Source organism: Mustela nigripes, chromosome 7, assembly GCF_022355385.1.
Source record: "Mustela nigripes isolate SB6536 chromosome 7, MUSNIG.SB6536, whole genome shotgun sequence".
Classification (NCBI taxonomy): domain Eukaryota; kingdom Metazoa; phylum Chordata; class Mammalia; order Carnivora; family Mustelidae; genus Mustela; species Mustela nigripes.
The window spans coordinates 22710482-22726071 of record NC_081563.1 but is presented as its reverse complement, the minus strand read 5'-3'; positions in this window follow the sequence as shown (position 1 = coordinate 22726071).

The window sequence follows — 15590 nt, the reverse complement described above, 5'->3', positions numbered from 1 at the left end:
ACCATTCTGGGCTTCGGTTTCTTCCTGTAAAATGAAGGGGTTGGGAAAGATGACCCTCTAGGGCCCTTGCCAGCTCTGGAACTTCAGTTCTTCTGCAGAGAAGACCCGGGGGAGCACTGTACTGGGAGTCCAGGAACTTGGGTCCTGGTCCAGGCACTGCTTTAGTCTCGGTTTACCCAGGTCTTACGAGGTGTCACCTGTACCCCCACAGGGTCCTTGTGAGGACCCGACGCGAAGATGTGAAGATGTGTGAAGACCGTGAGCCCTGGTGAAGCGCTATGCGTTGTAACACGTCACAGATCCCGTCCTCAATTTCCTTATCTGTAAAGTGGGGGAGTTGCTAGGAAAGAAAAATAGAGCCGGGAACTCAAAGCTTTCCCGGGGCTCTATATAAAGCGCTGGCGTTTCCGGGACGGCTGGCGGCATCTGGCCGCCCCAGTGGCCCCAAGATACGGTAATCCCAAACAATACTCGGGGTCATTGTTTACAGCTATAAAACACATTCTGTCCTGAACTCCATCCCCAAGGACGCCCAAGGCGAAGCTGGCCAGACCCCTCACACCTCCGCCCGCCGCCCTCCGGGCAGAGTCCCCAACTCTGCGGCCGGGGAGAGGTGTGCGGCGAGCGGATGTGCACACCGGCCGCGGGGACTGCGCGGAGGGGGGGGGGGATGTTGTTTTGTTTGTTGTTATTGTCGTTTCATCCCTGAGTCCTGCCTGCCTGGGTGTTTACGCGCCTCTCCCAGCAGGACTGAGTAAATGCAGTTCTTTGACGCAAAACCGATCAGCCCTTTCCCCAGCGGCAGTGGCTAAACCAGAAAACTGGGGGTGGGGACGGTGTCGGGGAGAGCGCAGGAAAAGAAATCGTGACACTTTCTCACTCGCCTCTCCGTCCTCTCTTGCGCCACACGCCCCTCCCCCCGCCACACCTCGCAAGGTGCCTTAGCGAGATCTTGGTGGGGGTTGGGGAATGTGCTGCAAAGCTAGGCGCGCCCAGGACCCTCCCGGGGGCAGCCGCGTGCTGAAGAGGCGCGAACAGAGGCACTTTTGGTTTCCCTTGGAGCACCGGCGGCTGCCTGGCCCTCCCCCACCCCGCGCTCGAAAATCCGGGTGCTTCTGGGTCTCTCCCACACAGTCCTTCCAGTAATGCAGGGGGGAAAGGAGGAGGGGGAAAGGGAGCGGGAGCTTCCTCCGCTGCCTCCGCCGTCCCGGGCGCGCCCAGGCCCCGGCCGGCGCCGCCGGGAGCGCGCGGGCGGGCGAGCGCACCCTCTCGCCCTCGCCCGCCCCCGCCCTGCCTGCTCCCCGGCCCTTTCCTTTCTTGTGGGTTCCCGTAAAGCCCGGCAGCACCGAGACGTCTGCAGAGCATCACGGAATCTGTGCTGATGCAAGTCGCTAGCCTCCCTTTGGTGCGCCCGGCCTGCCTCGGAGCGCTTTGATCCCGGTCTTCCCCAGCTCCAGAACTTGGGCCGGTTTCCTCTGCCCGTCGGGAGGCCTGCGTTCTGGGTCTGCCCCTCACCTTTCATTCCGGAAGCGCCAGACGCGCAGAGTTGCGCCCTGGTGCTGCGCGGACTGGCCCTAGGGTCCAGACAAGAGATGAATGCCAAACCGAGAATTCAACCTCCAAGCCCAGTTTATTGCCTCCTTGGGGAATCATTTCTGATAACCCGGTTAGGAAGGGGCCTCTGCTCCCCGGACTAACATACCAAGAATAATAGAGGCCCTCTTGCTTCGTGGAGCCCTCACCAAGAGTCAGGCTCCAGGCTGATTACAGGAACGGTCTCGTGCAGTCCTCCTAACGAATATTTGAGGTGCACAGTATTCCCTGGTTGCAGATCAAGAAAGTGAGATTAAGTCATTTGTCCTGGAGATTTGGTTAGTGGGTTAGTGATCCGGGTGGAAACGCAGCTCAGCCTCTGTGACACCAGGGTCTTCCTCTTGACCAGGACACTGCGTGACCTGTCTCCTACTGGCATGTCTCTGTTTCTCTTACCCGTCTCCAGAAAGCATGGACTTTACTTGGCACATGACTTGGTCCTACACTTAGAGGTGCTCCTTAATTCTCAGCTGAATAAATAAACAGCCTAGCCTCCTGGCTCAGCTTAGGGAAAGGTCATGTCGGGTTTGAGAAGCAGAGGAAAGAGAAGAGGGAGAGGGAGAAGAGGATTGCAGGGGGCTGTCTTCTCGCTGTTTCTCTGGGTCTTTGGGACACCCCTGCAGGGCATGGCCATTGTGTCTCCTCCTTTGTCCCTCCAGCTCAATGTTTGGTCCCCAATTTGAATCCCAGAATAGCTGTCTGCTCTGGGCTGCTGGGGCCCACACATTTGAGTGCTGGGCAGTTCACGAAACCTTTCACATACATGGCCTCACTTGTCCTCATACAACATCCCTGCCAGGAATGTGACCACAGTGGGGTTGACTCTGGATTGCCAAAGAGTTGGCCAAGCCACAGAATGGCAAAACAGTCTACTCACGGTGTCCCAGCGTGGGGGTATCAGAGCCTGAGCTCCGAGCCATCCCACCTGGCTTTAGACCCAATGCTCTGCCTGTCACCTATGCTCCCAGCCTCGACGGGCCAGAAGCGAACTCCATGTCTCAATGATAAGTGGTCCCCTATGCATGCTGAGTAAGCCGTACATTTTGATGATCTTCAAACATTTCTGAAAGCCGGCGCATCTTCTAATCAATGACTATTTAATATGGAAGCCTTTGTGTTTGTCCAAAGATGTCTGGATCAGTCAGGAGTCTATCAGGAAAGACACTTCAGCCCAGCTGTCCCAAAGGAAGAGGCTTTTGCCGAGAATCTCTGAATAGAGATGGGGGCAGGACTAAGGGAAGAAGGGACCCTGGCACCCAGAGCCCAGTAGCAGCTGGAAACTGTGACCACCCATAAGACTGAGAAGGGGAGGGAACAGTGTTATTAGAGCCTGGTGTGCACTGGTCCCCAGGAAGAGGGCCATCAAGCAGGACAGAGAGAAGCAGCCACTGGCAGAGAGTGCAGGAGGAGGTGGGGCTAGGGAGGGAGGCCAGACCCCTCTCTCTCCTCCTCACACTCCCTCTCTAGCCAAAGGCAGTCCACGGAGGTCAGCACCCCAGGGCATACAGAAGGGAAATAAGGATGAACTGTGGGTCTGGGGAAGGGGGAGGCACATAGAGAAAGTTGGGGAGTAACCAGTATTAAGATGCCATTAAACCCAGGTGTCTCTTCTCATAGGGGGCATTTCAGGATGGTGGGGGGGGGGGGAATGCAAGGCAATCAGTGGGTCCCACACCTCTGAGTGGGGATGAGTGTCCGAATAACACACACAGCTTTTCCAAACTGCACCTCCCCTCCCTTTAAACTGAGGCACTAATCCTAAGGGAATGTGTCCTCTCTCAGGTATGGGGGCAGAAGACAAGTTGGGAACCACGGTTCAAAAGATATCAGCATCTGGGGCAAAGAGCTGAGCTCTTTGGGCCGGGGCTATAAGTAATGTGGCTCCCTCTCCTGGGGCCTCCTTTAAATTCCAAGGAGGACCCTCCCAGCTTAAGCTGTCCACCCCTCTGTCCACCCTGATTCCCATTTTGTGTACAGGACATACACCAATGAGAAGAAATGAAAACAAGGATGTCCAGAAACCCTCATTCCAGAGGCCATCATAATAGTAACATGAAAACTGCCGTGTGCTGCATCGGGCTGATGGTCCCATATGAACAACTCATTGATCTCTACCCTATGACGAGGGCACTTCATTTACCGTATTTTTTACCTTCGGTAACACACAAAAGCAAACAACAATAAAACCTTTTTGTTGCCTTATACCACATGTGGAGTTACACTGAAGTTTGTGCAAGACTTTTCAGAAAGCATATGCAAAGCCACCTGCTTATGGTCCCAGGAGACTCTGAGCAGTCAATTAGCCAGAAAGACTCGGACAGAGAGAGGGTACTTCCCAGTTGTTTGTGTATATATGTATACATATACACACGTGTATGTATGTATACACGTGTGTATATATACATATGTATATATACATATAGCCAGGTACATTATATATAATGTATACATATATGTGTATACATGTATTATATGTACACGTGTACACACACGTGTACACATATAGAGATACGTATGTGTATGCATACATGTGTACATATATGTGTATATGTACATACATATATGTATATATGTGCACACATATAAAAAAATATATATATTTAAGCCAGGTACATTAAATATATATATTTAAGCCAGGTACATTCCAGAGATAAAGCACCCAGTGCTATTATTCGGAAATTATCTTTTGGAGTTAGAACAGAAGCTACTGTTTGTGGGGTCTGCAGAGGAAGAAGAGGAAAACGTCCCTCACTTCTCATTCCAGGTCTCAGAGCTTTTTGGGGTGGGGATCCCACTTGGGAAATGAGTTCCAAAGATGACACTGCTATGGCTGCCATACCTGATGTAAGTCTCTTGAAATCTCTAGACTTCTGCTTCCTCCTCTGCTGCCTGGAGATTGGACTGAGAGCATAGGGTCTACGTTAGGGCAAAGGGAGGCAGAGAAGTCCTAAAGGGGAAACCTCTTTTCCTGACACTTCTCTGTCCAGAATGAGTCTCCTGCTGAGGTAGCTTCAGGGTCTGCTTGGGAACGGATCTTTCCACCCTCCTGTTCTAAGGACCCATAAGTCCAGAACAAAGGGGCTATTGGGCCCCGGCATGAGCATCACAACCCTCCCCACCAACACCTCCCCGTGCTCTTCCAAGGATGGAAGGCTTTAGGCAAGTCCCACTCACTTCCAATATGTCACAGCCATCCAGGATTCGCCTAGTGCATGCTGGGAAAAGGAGAGCCTAAGAGAGGCCTGAAGCCAGGATGGGCCCTGGCCTCAGGCAGCTCCCAGTCTAGCCAGAAGAAGTAGTGGAGGCCTGAAAAGGTCACAATGGTGACACCTGTAAAAACCTTTTATAGGACTTACCTTGCAACAGTGTCTTAATTGATTCATATACATTAACTCGGTTAATATTCACAAGCACAATTATTATCCCCCATCAACAAATGAGGAAAATTGAAGAAGTCAGGAGAGGTAAACTCATCCAAATTTTCAGAGCAAAACAAACAGAGCAGGGACTTGAATGTGTGTGTCCAGACCCCAGACTCTTGGTACAGAAGTTGTTCATGAATCTTCCCATTCGCATGGCACTGGGCCGTCACAAGCCGTCTCTACACACACGGGGACACGTCACCCGCTAGGGTTCTGTCTGATCTTCTCAACAGTCTATGCAGCAGACAGGGTTCATACTCCCGGTCCCCTCTTCCAGATAAAGAAACTGAGGTTCAGATAAGGTGAGTCATGGGCTCAAGGTCACACTAACCTTGCATGCGGAGCGGGGGTTACCCAGGTCTCCTGACTCCCATGGGCCAGTCTTCCTTTCTTCTCCACATCCTGGTCCCATAGGGGCCATAAGTGGAGCCCAGAGGAAAGCCAGGCACAGAAGACCACGTTGCTTGTTCCAGAGCAAATGAGCTGGTGATCTGTAACTTGCAACCGAGACAGTTGCCTCATGTACCTGGAGCACATAAAGAGCGCCTACTGCTAGCACTTCCTGTTTGCCAGGCATTTCGAGAAAAAGGAGGACAGACAAGGAAGTGGCTGTCCTCCAAGAATTTGGAAAATGGTGAGGGATGAGAAAGATTCTGAAAGAGCTTTACAACAGTCATAGCACAGTGAGCACCCCAAGGGAGCTCCTGGGGTTCCCTAGTGAATGCAGAGGGTGAGACTGTATCAGATGGAACACATCCAAAATGGCCTCTCGAAGGTGGTTGGTGGTAACAGTGCCCACAGGTGTCTGATGGGATGCTGCCAAGGTGAAAGTTGGGGAGGGTGCCGAGCAGGCAGCATTAGAAAGGTCCAGGTTCAGGAAAGTATATGCATATGCATGCCAGAGCAAGAATACATTGATGGGAATAACTGAGACCAGGAGAATGGGCTAAAGTTTATAGTCTGGGCGGGTGATCCGAATTTCCGGCAGGGATTCCCTGTAGAAAAAGAGCTGGGCTTATTGCTCTGCCCCGTGGCCCCCAAGGAGGAGGCCAGGGCCAAGGGCTGGTGTTGGAGGCAGCACTGCCTAAAAATATCACCGGAAGTTTGGGGGAGATGTTCAGAAAGAGGCTGGGACTCAGTGGGTGTCGTAAAAGGGATTCAGAAACCAGATGGGGATCTGAACCAGCTGACCAGGACGACTCTGTCAGCTCCAAGACGGACTTGGGAGTGGCCTGTGGCTGGCCTTGGAGGGGTTTGGATTTCGTTCCAAAGGCATTGCTGATATACACCAGCTTGTGAAGTGAGGAAAGGAGGCAGGAGCAGGGTTGGGGTCAGAGGTTCACCTGTACCTGTGAATTTCCTTTATAAATACACAATTTAGGGTAGTAGATGGATAGGAGAGGAGGCCTGGGATTCTTGTACAATATTTTTACGTTGGATAATGGCATTCTGTAAGATAACATATATATTTTTAAGATACCTATTAAAGAACATAAGGATGAATGACAATGTTTGGGTTCTGATTTTAAATATTTCAGCAAGACACTACTGGTGAGTGTATTATAATGTATAGCGTTGTCGAATTACTCACTATGGTGTGCACCTGATACTAATATAACCTTGCATGTCTACCGTACTTCAGTTTTTAAAAAGTTCCTAAAGATTTCTGCAAGAAAAGGAGAATTATACATTTTTGACACACATATATATACCTATGTGTGTATAATGTACTACACACATATACCTCGTCAACAAATACAGTATTGATCAAAAGAAACCAGAGACAAAGTGATACTTACTGTATGGTTCCATTATATAATTTTTTTTAAGATTTTATTTATTTATTTGACAGAGAGAGCTCACAAGTAGACAGAGAGGCAGGCAGAGAGAGAGAGAGGGAAGCAGACTCCCCGCTGAGCAGAGAGCCTGATGCAGGCCTCGATCCCAGGACCCTGAGACCATGACCCAAGCCGAAGGCCGCGGCTTAACCCACTGAGCCACCCAGGCGCCCTATAATTTTTTTTTTAAAAGGCAGAATGAGTCTATGATGTGAGAAGTCGAGACAGCGGTTGCCCTCATAGGGTCCAGATGACTAGAGAGGGATGAGGGCCCCTGTCTCTTGGCTGGGGCTGACTGACAAAAGTGTGTTCACTTCGCAAAAAGTCAGTGAGTTGTGTTCACCATTTGTGCACTGGAATGGACGTATGTTTTCTATTTCAATAATTTACCCCCAAACACAAGAATGAGAGGAAAAGATACTGAGTTGTGCTATATATGAGATAGAGAGAATCATCTGGAATCCCATGACTCCTCCATTGGCAGTTTCTTGAGAACAGAGCAAAGACGTGATCTAAGGTACGCCTTAAGCATGAGGTTTCCAAACAGTTTTGAATGCTACCATTAGGGTAGCACTTTTTGTCCCCACGAATCTGGGGAAACACATCGTGGGCTGCTGCCCTGAATTTGAAAACTCTAAAGAAGCTGATCGCCCTGGTGGCAGGGGAGCGGACAGAAGGGAGCAGAAAGGACCGAGGGTAGAGATGAAGGGGCGAGAGCTAGGGAGGGAATGTGGCAGGGCAGGGGATGGGAAGGCAGAGTCCAAGTTCAATGCTTCGAGCTGAGCAGTGCCCCCCACTCCAGGGTATGCTGTCCAGGGTATGCTCAGATGCAGAGGGCGGACCTGCACAGACTCCGCCAGACACCCCAAGTACAACACACGCAGAATGGGCCGAGTGCTCCCAGAACCCCTGCTGAGCCCTCTCCTGCCCACCCCCAGCCCCCCATCGATCAGCTGCTGTGGGTCACTGAGCACACGGACTGCCTTGTGGGACCTGTGTCTCTAAAGACGCACAGAGCCTGCAGAGTGGAGGCTCTGTTCTCGGCACAAGGGAGCACATCACGCAATTTCCTGTCTGGGACGTGAAAGCTCTTGCCAGGGTAGGCAATCAATGTTCCTGGAAAGAAGGAAGCAAGAGAGGTTAGGGAGGGAGGTAGAAAGGAAGGAAGAGAGAGAGGAAAGGAGGGAGGGACTCCACTTTTTTGTTCGGAGGTTTCTGTTTTGGGGCAGCTGTGGTGTTTCCGGAAACAGCCCTAGGTGTGTAGACTAGAGACAAGGTTTGATTCCAGGCTCTGCTGCGCAGAGTCACCAAACCTGGACAAAGTCGCTTTATCTCCAGACACCTCATTCACTCCTCGGCAAAGTGGGGTGAAGACTGCTTACTTGGGCATAGCTCAAGGGGACAGAAAGGGCCACGGGCATAGATCCAAGAAAGCTGGGTTCAAATCCTGCTGCTTCTGAGGGCCTAGGGACCCCTGGCAGTGACTGAACCCCTCGGAGCCTCACTTTTCTCCCTTGTGATGTGGTGGCAGTAATAACCCGAGGGCCACGGGTTATGTGTGTATGCCTTTATATAAATATCCATCTGCCGTCGAATTATTTACACTCTGCCTTACTCCCAAAAGGGTTTCTGAGGCTCTGGGGAAGGTTCTGCGAACAACAGGGGAGGGGCCCGGCACATGGCTCATGCTGGAAGCACAGCATTCCTTTCTTTGCCGGGCTGGGGGGGGCTGTGGTGAGGCTCAGATGGGGTAATATTTCTGAAAATGTCTCACAAACTGGGACTCTCTCTGCAGGTGGGAGCTAGAGAACGTGGGAAAGAAGGGAAGGGTTTGGGGAAACTGAGGCAGGGGTGGCCACCTAGCCACCCCACAGGGGAAGGGCTTGAGTTTTCCATGCCCAGGGGTCCTGCACCCACCAGCTAGGGGCCCATATGCTTAAAGCATAAGTCAGTCTCATGGCTGCAGGGTCCTGTGCTGTCAGAGCTGGAAGGAATCGTGAGAGATCATGTGCACCCCCACACACCTCCCCACCAGCATTAAACAGATGTAGGCACTGAGGCTCAGAGAGGGAAACACTTCAGGCCACTTGCTTCAGGCCGCTCAAGAGGTGGGACCAGACTTGTTTTCTGATGCCAAGGGCAAGGCATCATGTCCACTGCACCTTGAACTCTGGAGCCTGGTGCATTTCCCTCACTCTGGTCGGCCCCTCAGCCCTTGAGGCCGGTCTACAGGAGCGTCACTTTCCAGGGTGAATTCTAGGAGCTTCAGACAGGAAGGCTTGCTCCCCTCCTGGGGTAAGTGTGCCTGGGGCCCCATCCTGGCTTACGTGCACAGGGGCTCTCGAGAAGCAGCCCTAGCCAATGACTCTAATCCACAGCCGAGAGCAAACACAGAGACTTATTGTTAGGGACACTGATTACCGCACAGGGTTGGCCATTTATTTATGATCACATCTATTTCTTCTCATTAACAGAAGGCAAACATTCCCCACCCCAGTCACTGGAAGGCTACTACCTGTACCAGAGGACAGAGGATGTCTTTCCAGGCTGAGCTGGGAGCATATCCAACCTACTTACAGGCCCTTCCTGCAGATCCAACTCGGGCAAGGGTAGGAGACACATCAGACGAAGGGGAGAACTGGTCATACCATCAGGATCCGGAGGCTGCCTTATTACATAACCTCAAACGCTGTGGGATAGGACTGGAAGTCAGAAAGAGCCGGTCCTGTTCCTCGCTTTGCCTCTTGACTTTCAGCAACACGTGAAACCTCCCTCGGCCCGAGTATTTTCACCTGCAAAATTTTAGAGGTTGTGAGGATTAAGTCATAGTGGCTAATACACGGGCCCTTAATAAATAGTCCCAAAGCCGTGTCCGAGAGCACAGGCCACCTGTCAGCCGATGGGCTCTGTACAAGATGGATTCAAGCCAGGTTGCCCCTTCTGGAGTGTTAAAAACAGGAAAGGAAGGAGCCCCAGGTGTGTGTCCCCTGGAGGCAGGGGAAGAAACCTGGTAGCCTTTCCAGTCTATCGGATTCTCTTCCTTTGCCTTTCATTTCATCGTTTCTGTCTTTCTCATGATCTCGGCCTTGGAGCTCCACGCTCCGACCCACCCCTCCTCAGGCTCTCTCCTTGCCCTTGGGAGGACACCTCCTTCAGGCTCTTCAGCGCCCTTCCCTAGGGAGGCCCAGGGAAGCCCCCATTTCATAAGACCCAACTTCTTTGAGATTTTCACCACTGCCCCCACCCCCCAAGCAGAGTTAGGAGGGATTTAGTGGGGACGGTCACCAGAAGCTTCTGTGGAAGAACTTGTTCAGAGGAAGTGTTCCCCAAGCAGGCAGGGAGGGCTGAGCCGGTGGGGTCTGAGTTCGAGGTGAGGTCTGAATCCTGGGGGTGAGCAGGTCCTTCGGGGCGGGGCCACAGAAATGTTCCTTCCTCCCCTGGCTTCCTCCCACAGGCCCCGGTCTCGGCGGTGCCAGGCGGGGACCAGTGAGGCCAGGGCCCCTGGGAGGAAGCTGTGACCCACAACCTAGGCCAGCGATCTGCGGCTTGAGGGAGGGGCCTCTCGTGTACCAGATTCACGCCTCTCATCCAGGAGTGGATTGTTTGTTACCTCCTACAAAATGTTGAGCAACAGCTCTGGGGATGGGAACCAAAGACCATGAACTTGAACTCAGCGCTTTGGTTTACCTTCCTTTGAGAAAGCTGAAAAGACCCTCAGGCATCACAGAGACCACAAAGCAGCCCGGAAGTTCTGCAGGCTGATAAAAGATGGTAGTTGATAAAGGGATTCTATTTTCAAATTAGTTTGGAAAATACTGGCTCAAAGAGGTGTCTCCACTCAGAGCTTCTTAGAGCCTTTAATATGCCAGGGCCAGTTCTGACTATCCAGGATGCATTTCCCAAAGATGTCCCCTGGAAATAGTGGCTCAGCCAGCTCTCTGGTATTATGGAGAGGAAACTGAGGCATAAGGTCCTAGGAAAGGAGCCACCAGTGGGTCCAGGTCTCCTGACCCCAGAGTCTGTACACTGTCCCGGCATCAGGACTAAGCTGGCTTATGCTTTGTCTGATTTTTGTTTTTATGCTGTGACTGGGGACAGGGGACTGTAGGAATAGCATATTTATTTAGATGTATTCTTCTATGTGCTCTGAAGGTCAGAACTAGGGCCAACAAGTAGAGGTTCCTGCCTAGTAGAATTTCAGCTCCACCCAGTAAGAACCTTAAAATAATTAGACCTGTCTAGACGTGAATTGAGCCAACTCATGAGCTAGTGAGCTTCCCACCACTGGAGGTGTTCAAGTCCTCCGTGGCAGACGGACCACTGCAGAGGGTTGAATGCTCCCCCACCTTCCTGCACCCCAAAGAAATGTCCACTACTGAATCCCGGGAACCTGTGAATGTGGTCTAATTTGGAAAAAGTGTCTTTGCAGGTGTAATGAAACTTAGGCCCTCAAGATAAGGAAGCCATCCTTGGGTACCTGGGGGGACGAGTGTCCTCATAAGAGGGAGGCAGAGGGAGATGATACACACGTGGGGGAGAAGGCAATGATGTGAAGTCACCATAGTTAAGGAATGCCCAAGCGGCCCGAAGCTGAAAGAGTCCATGACAACATCGTGATGTTGGACTTTGGGTCTGCAGAACCAGTGCGTTTGTGCTAATTTGTCACAGCAGTCACAGGAGACTGATGGAGACGACGGGGATGCTGTCAAGGGGAGATGAGCACAGGTGGCCAAGGACGCTGCCCAGGAGGATCCTCAGGGTCTGTCCTGAGCCTCTGCCCACGGGTCATCACCCCTCACGACACCTGGGATTCCGTGCTAGGAAGCCTGAGCCAGGCTTTCCCTTCTGTCCCCGGGGAGGGGCAGCCCCCCAGGGTGGAAGACCCAGGTTAGGAATAGCAAACGGAGGCAGCTTAGTGGCCAAACCCTGGCTGGTGCTTCCCGCAGCCACCAGTGAAGACACCCCCGTTGGCCTCTGAAGCAGAGTGTCTCTTAACGTCAAGGAACCTGTGAGCTGCGTCCAATCCCTGGTGGGTCAGACCATCTCCACTGAGTGAGCAGATGGCCTAACAAGCAGGGCCATGTGTCACCAAGCTGGATGCGCCATCCGTCCTTGGTTCCCCTGCCTCAGTGACAGAACTCAGCCTCTTGTGCTCCCCCCGCCCCGACACACACACACACACACACTCAGGAAAGGAGCGCCAGGCCTGGAGCCCAGCATACAGCCTGCACTTTTACACGCGTGCACTTCTCCATGCACGCAGGGGCTCTGTAGCAATGGCTGGTGCCAGGGACAAGCGAGAACACGCCCGTCTGCCCGTCTCATCTTGCCTCCAGTCCCTGGCAGAGCGAGGCCAAGCCCAAGTTGCAGGCAAGAGGAGGAGGCTGTGTTCGACTGTCTCAGCAGCAAGCCGGGGAGACCTGAGGACAGGAGAGAGCGGAGCCGAAGCCCTCAAAGCTGCCGACTGCACGAATGCTCATGGTCCTTCATAAAGCAAGTCTCAGCTGCTTTGTCCTTGAAGCCAAGAACCCAGCTAATTGGGCACACAGGGCGGCTACCTTCCTCCTCAGCGAGCACAGTGAGCTGTGCCCACCCAGGCGAGCCAGGCTGGGCCCTGGGCAGGAGCCCCAATGCTGGCACACCTGTGTGTGTGGTCTGACTTGCTGACCCAGAGCCCAGCTGGCTCTCAGGGGCAGGAAGCGTTCCCAGCGGCCCAGCTCCGGTCACAGAAGCAGCCTGCACCCCCCCGCCCCAGCCCCGGCCCCCTGCCCCGAGACTCTGGACAATCTCTGAGGTGGCCCTTCATTACAGCCTGGCTCCTGTTCTCCACTTTCCAAATTCTCCAGACCCCCATATCCAAGTTCAGGGTGAAGGAAACATGGCGTTCTCCCCTTTCTAGGTCAGAACTGCTTGGTAACCAAGCCCTCGGGCTCTGTAAATGTTTGCTCGCAGGGCTGTTTTGCTCGGTTGGGGCAGGGCTGGGCTGAAGCCCCTCTGTCCCCGATTGCCTTTGCCCCCCCACCCCGCCCCCGCCCTTCACCACCCTAATTTCAGGCTCAACTGTGCACATTTAGGGCTTAATTAAACTCTTGTCTTGCTTTCAGAAGAGACATTTTCTGCCCCAGGGAGTTGCTACCGTGCTTTGTGAGGAGGGCAGGTCTGAGCAGGCTCTTGGGAGAGGATCTGCTGGGAGGAAGAACATGGCCTCCCGGAAGCTGTGGAGCAGTGGGCGAGGGGCAGCCAGCGGAGCGGGAGTGGCAGAGGACCCCAGCCTCAGGGAGGCCAGCTGCAGGCACAGGGGACCTCCCTGCCGCCACCGCCACAGCTTGCCACTCAATTATCACAGGTCACACCGTCCAGGTCATGCTGTTCCCGGTGCCCGCCCTGCCCTGCCCATCCAGCTGCAGCCTCCAGCACCTTCCGCCCACTGCTGGCCGCACCCTGGGCTCGCCATCTGAGAGTCCTCCCAAGAGGAGGTCCAACAAGTGGGCTCTGGGCCCTCAACACCGAGGGTGGGCTTGCCTTGCGTTGATTCGAGGAGGGCCTCTGTGGCGCAGAACTTTCTAGAGAAATATCTCTGCTTCTCAGAGAAACCTGGGTTGGAGGCCTGGGTCTGCCAGGGTCAGCAGATGATTTCATCTCCTTGAGCCTCCATGTCCTCATCTGTAAATTGGGAGGGCTATACCTCTCCCACAGGTGTGGAGAGGGTTGAGAGAAGCCACGTGGAAGCGAAAGCTTTTCGCGCTACCTGAGGTAAAAGGTCACAGACATCTTAGATAGTGTTTCTGTCAAGGTTAAGCAGGCTGTGAGCAAAACCACTAATGGAGCTTTTAGCTGCCACTCCCCCTCATTCTCTCTGTCTCTGACAAATAAATAAATAAAAATCTTTAAAAAAGAAAAAAAAAATAGAAGTCTTCAAGGTAACTCCCTTGGGGAGCTGGGCCTAGGAGAAGGAGAGTAGCTGCCCAGGCCCACGGCCTGGCCTCAAACTCTTCTTGCCCTTCACCCGCAGGGAGGTTCACGGCTCAGCCTTCTGTCCCAGGAAGCATGGTACTTTCCAGAGAAGCCCCCCAGGCAGGACATGGAAGGCTGCCCCAGAGCCCAGAGGGAAACCCATGGGGCCACTGTCCCCAGATGATACCCAGTCATCCCAGGTGACCCTGCTGTTTCCAGGCTTCTGAGAAGTTCCCTGCAGGATGACACAGAGCCCAGGATGGGAGGCTTTTCATCTTCCCCTGGGCTGCAGCCTCCAACACTTCAAAGCCCTTCCTGACATGATCTCATTCAACCCCAGCCTGTCCATGGGAGGGGGGCGGTTTGGGAGGGAGTCAGGGCTGCCAGGGAACTCTGGATTTGGGGGTGGGGGAAGGGTGAAGTTGTTAAAGAACATGACTTGTCCAAGGTCACACCTTTGAGCAAGTCAGTTTTGCCCTGCATACCTCAGCCTCCTCAGTTCCGAAACGGTGGCCAGGTAATGTTACCTGGATGGCTCGTGGCATAACTGGGGTCAAAGAAGGCAAAAGCATGTTGTTTGGTCCACAGTGGGTGAGAAGAAATGGTGGCTTCCTCAACCAGCCAGTTTGCTCACCTGTGAAATGGGAACAATATAGCCTCCCTCACAGGTAAGAACGAGACTAAACGACAAAAGGGCCTTGTACAGGGTCTCAGCCTACACCGAGTACCCTAGAAATGTTGCCTCTCTTCCCCAGTCTCTAGGGCAAGCCAGCAAAACCATGCCTATGGGCCTCCTTGTATTTTCCCAAGTCTCTCCAGAGCTCAGTGGCCCAGACTCCCCTCGGCAGACGGGAAGGTTCTACTGCGGCCCTGCCAGTTTCCCCGCCAGGCAGGGTCAAAGCCCGTGTTGTCAGGGGCCGGGGGCTGTGAGTTCCAGCCCTTCTGGGGCTGCCAACTTATTGTGTGGCCTCAAGCCAATCTCCAGGCTTCTCTCAGTTTCCCCACCAGTAAAATAGGGCTAATGACCACCAGCCTCTTGCACTGGGGTGTTGTGAGAATTAATTAAGGTTTGTAAAAGGCTTTGAGATCCAGGGATGAAAGGCACTGGAGAAGGACAGAGTGTTATTATCCATTATTAGTACTGTTATATTCCATCCAAAGATCTCAAAGTCTCTTACAGACGGTAATTAGTACCTTGCAGGGGTGTTTTGAGGATGATTAGTTCCATTTCACATATGGGAAAACCAAGACACAGAAGTTAAGTCAGAGCAGGGCAGAAGGGGTAAGAATGACCTCACTATTCCTAGAATCTGTTGCCACCATGGCCCTCGCACCCCCAGCCCTCCGGGGTACACGCGGGCATCTTCCTTGGAACCGGTCAGCTAAGGGCCACAGGGGCTGGTGAGTTTCCCTGATTCATCACCCCCCTGCCATGGTGCTGTCCCCGGGGAGCGTGCATGCTCCGGGCAGCCATCCCCAGAAGCGGGCACTGGGGACAGGGAGGGCTGGGAGGAGGGCAACAGCAGGAGATGAAAGAAGAGGCCATGAAGGGACAGGGAGAGTCAAGAGCCAGAGCGGCTCACTGCCGTGGGGTTCAAGGCACAGACTCTCCCTTTCTCCCTTAGCTTCCCAAACTCCTCTTGTCACCTTGGAGGCAGGATCACATTCGGGCTGGGGTAACTGAGGCCAGCCCAGCCATCCAAGCTGCCCCTATAGGGGCAGTCAAGAAGGGGAAGAAACAGAAGGCTCTAAGACTGACGGGTGCCTGGTGCTAGACGGTCCG